The sequence below is a fragment of the Octopus bimaculoides genome, chromosome 27, assembly GCF_046866305.1.
Source record: "Octopus bimaculoides isolate indiv1 chromosome 27, ASM4686630v1, whole genome shotgun sequence".
Taxonomy (NCBI): domain Eukaryota; kingdom Metazoa; phylum Mollusca; class Cephalopoda; order Octopoda; family Octopodidae; genus Octopus; species Octopus bimaculoides.
Window position 1 is genome coordinate 844,473 of NC_142954.1, and position 5,000 is coordinate 849,472.

Below are 5,000 nucleotides of genomic sequence, written 5' to 3' on the forward strand. Positions count from 1 at the left end.
CTTTCATCCGTTCGGAATCGGTAAAATAAGTACCAGTTAAGAACTGGGATCGATGTAATTGGCTTTCCCATTTTCCACGAATTTGCTGCCCGCGTACCAAAATTTGAAATCAAAGATAATACTGGTGTATATATATATATATATAGAGAGAGAGAGAGAGAGTTTTGTGAGGTGCTATGGTAAATTAAAATGCGCTGATCAGATATCCAGAAAATTCAGTTATCCAGCAACCTTTTGGTTCCTGTAGTTCTGGATAGGAGGGAATTTAATGTATGAAAATTAACCACAAGCTCCCAAAATGAAGGGAGTTTCCGGAACTATATCTTGTTTTAGATAAAGGGTCATTTGATGAGTAACGATCAAACCATTTCTTTCACAAAGGATGCGATCAGTGCGATTCGATCCTATCGCACTATTTAATCCAGTCATGGCAAAAAAAAAAAAAAAATGCGGCTTGCAGGACTTTGTGAATTGCACACCTAAGAGAATATCTTGAATATTTTTAGCAATGCAAAGGCGGCGCGGTGACAGAATCGTTATAACGCCGGACAAAATGCAGAGGGGCATTTCGTTCTTTACGTTTTGAGTTCAAATTCCTCTGAGGTCAACATTGCCTTTCATCCATTCGGGGTTGATAAAATAAGAACCAGTCGAGCACTGGGGACAATCAAATTGACTTACCCCCCCTCCTCCGAAATTACTGATCTGCCAAAATCTGAAATTAATATTTTTATTCATGCTGTCCACCTAATGATGAACCGTGTCTCATGCAACCCGCTTCTTGAAAAAGATTGCCTTTGATTGAGTTTGAGTTTGAACCCTTAACACAACAACCTGACCCTTAAATGCAATCCTATCCACTCCGCTTCAGGTTTTCAGTCAGGGTCACCGGTTGGTGAAGGGTTCTTGAGTCGTGGATTGTTCTGCATTTCTTCCTTACAACTCTCGGAATCCCTTCACGAAAAGAAAATGGTAAAAAGGGGACAGAAAGGGCTCATGAACACTGCCCTTTCTCTCCTGATGAAACCATTGAACGATGAAATGATATAATAAACGAAATTAAATAAATGGTTTGACTCTGGGCTTGAAGCAGCTAATCTTGATTACACTTCATATAAAAGTTCAGTCCTCGGCGGAAATGAAGATTTCTTCGAATGAACAAAGAATAAACAAATTATGTTTATTTACAGATATTTTCCCTCTCTTCTGTCTTTTCGCCATCGATTGTTTGTATTTCATGTGCAACTCCATAATTTCTTTTTTCTTCTACTCTATTTTTTCCTCTCGTATTGTCTGTGAGCGTGTGTGTGTGTGTAAGTATATGTACATATATACATACATATATCTATCTATCTATCTCTTCGTGTTTGTATGTGTACAGACAACCTTACAGTAAATAATTATTGTGGGAGCTGGAAGCAATAACGCACATTGACCTGTGGGAGTCTCATCGGGGTTCGGAAGATAGATAGATAGATAGATAGACAGATAGATAGACAGATAAGACAGATTGGTAAATGGATAGGTGGGTATCTAGGTAGATAGACGGACAGCTAGATAGATAGATAGATAGATTAGTGACACATTACATGTAGTATATGACATAATCAATGATTTTATTAAAAAATGATTATTGTCAACATGGCTACATTGAATGTATTTACACATGCACACACATATATCCATACAAGTGTATACTTATATATATAAACATATATATGATAGACATCTATATATAAACGCGCACTTGTATGCATACATGTATACATACACGCAATACATAGACTCGCACCAACTTACAGAGACACGCTTGTATGCGCGCACACACTCATATCTATATACACACAAAACACGAACACACACATATTTACATACATACACTCACACATACATATATAACTATTTACATACATATAAGGACGCACACAAACACACACACATCTATTTACATCCATACACACAAGTACACAGACACACGCACGAACATACGCACAGATACATACATGCGCGCGCGCTTTTGGTTTATTTCTTTTCTTTATATAATTTGCCTTGTCTAAGTTTGCAACGAATAAACCGAATGCACGACAGTGTTTCGATTTTTCTTTTATTGTTTCCTCCAGCCGAGCTGTTTTGATTTGCACCGCTAATGCCTTCTATCGCAAGCTATGAACTTCAAAACTCCTTATGATTATTTTCTTATAAAGCACACGTTTCATATCAGAAAACGATATTTTAAAAACCTCACGTGTAACTTTTATATATATATATTTATATATATATATATATGTGTGTGTGTGTGTGTGAAAATAAAAAAGAATATGGTTGCTAATCAATGTTGAAGCAGTTAATAGTAAATTTTACTTTTTATTTGTGATTTCAGTCGCTTCTGTTTATAAAGTTTCAACGAATTCTCCGTTTATTGATATATATACTTCTTAATTTTAAAATAATTGTCAGTTTTCGCTTATGAAACATTGACTGAATTTTACGAAACTCAGGTAGCTTCTGTTAAAAAAACAATAAAAAAACACCGCCATTGAAAGCCTCTATGTGTGTGTGTGTGTGTGTATATATATATATATATATATATATATATATATATATATATATATATATATATAATATACTACGAGTAATTTATATGTGTGTGGTCTATATAACACTTCGATTAATATATATATATATATGTGTGTGTGTGTGTACATATAAATATATGAATGTATATATACACACGTGTTTATGTATTTATGTATATATATCTATCTATCAATCATATAAGTGTGTGCACGCGCGCGTGTATATATATATATATATATATATATATATATATATATATATACCACGAATGTGACGTGAGGTGCAAATAAAAACAAGCATTTTTGGGGGTTTGTTTTTGCTTACCGTTTATTCAGGTAAAAATGGTAAGCATCTAACAGGAACATGAATAGAATTACACAATATACACGATATCGATAAACCGATAAAGGATTGATTGTTTTTTGCTTTTTTTTTATTTTTCGATAATTAAATAATTGTTCCTACAAGCACAGATATTTAGATACATATGGAAATAGGTGGTAGGTGATGCTGTGTTCTTTAAGCCGTTCCTCGAGGTAATTTACGGAATTAAGTGATCCGAATAACGTGGCAGAAAGAAATGGAAAATTACTTGAAAAAAAAATAATAATAATTTTGATGAGTTTGCAGGAAAATTGTGAAGAATTGTTTCAGACATATATATATTTGATCTTAGAATATCTACAGACAGATAGACAAAACGATTGATCGATTTTATAGGTAGACAGAGACAGATAGACAGACAGATAGACAGAGAGAGAGATAGAGAGAGATAGAGAGAGAGAGAGAGAGAGAGAGAAACAAAACGATCGATCGATTTGATAGGTAGACAGAGGTAGATAGACAAATAGATAGATAGATAGATAGATAACCCGCATATTCATATATATACACACACACACACACATATATATATATATATACACATCACACACGCACACAAATGTCATACGTTTATACAAATATATGAATATACATGTACATGCAATCACAGATATATACATACACACAGATTGGATGACACATTCACACATCTATGTCGCATCCGCATTAATGCAGGAAACTTAACACACATACACACATACACACACACAGACGCATGCATCCGCACACAAACATATACACCATCATATAATCACACATACACACTTAAATAGACCACATTCATACACATACACACACACAAATCTCTCATCCATACAGCAACAAGCTAGTAGGAAAACCTCTACGTAGTCTCCAGATCTGCTAGAAAAATGAGCCAAATGTACCTAAAATCGTTGCCCCAGGAAACAAGGACATGTTGGATAATGTGGTATCCAACATATCCCTGCTCGTAGAAAATACTTGGGATGGTCACAGGTGAAGCATCATTGATCATAAGTAATACCAATACATACATACATAGACATACATAATAAAAAGGAGTACTAGTGGAATGTCCCAGTGAAGACCTCAATAAAATGTAAACATAATAGACCTGACATAGTGATTTGGGACATAGAAGAGAAAGTGTGTACAGCTGTGGAAATCAGTTGCCCAGTGGATGTTAACATAAAGCTGAAGATCAGCGAAAAAGAAAATACCTATGCTGAACTATCGAGGAATCTACAGCTACTCTATCCAGATTACAAGTTCAGGTTTTATAGCTGTAATTATTGGGGTACTAGGATATGTAACACACAGTCTAAATGCCAATCTTGAGAAATTATGCTTCTCAAAACCAGAAAAGAGTTGATTTGTGGACTACAGATTCAAGCATCACTGGAACTGTAAAAGTCTGTAAACCTTTCCAGAAGTTTAACATTTAAATATATAAGAACATGTCTAGATATGCAACTATATGAATGAGAATGCATACACAAAGCAAAACATACAAATTTTCACATATACATACATATATACATACAAAAATACTCTGTTGATGTTGAAATTCCAATGAAGGAGCCTTCGATCTAGGTTAGAAACCGGTTCCTTCTTTATTGGCAAGAAATCTTGAAATAAATCTGAATAACGACACACAGACAGACATATATTGGTAAAATAAACATTGAAGATGCTTTATATCTTGCAGAAACTGCAGAAGCTTCTCAGAGGTTTTGAAAACTCTTCTAAATCCATCACAATGTTGTAAAGCTTTCCATATTGTCTGCAGGTATCCCAGGGTAGATGGAAACTGAAAGAAGCTCATTTTATATGTGTGTGTGTTTGTGTTTGCGTGCATGTGTGTGTGTGTGTGTGTGTGTATATATCTCTCTGTGTGTCTTTGTATTTGTCCCCCCCTCCCCATTTCTGCTTGACAACTGGTGTTGGTGTGTTTACGTCCCTCGTAACTAACAGTTCAGCAAAAGAGTCCAATAGAATACATACTAGGCTTAAAAAAAGTCTTGGGGTTGATTGTGCATGTGTGTGTGTATGTATGTATG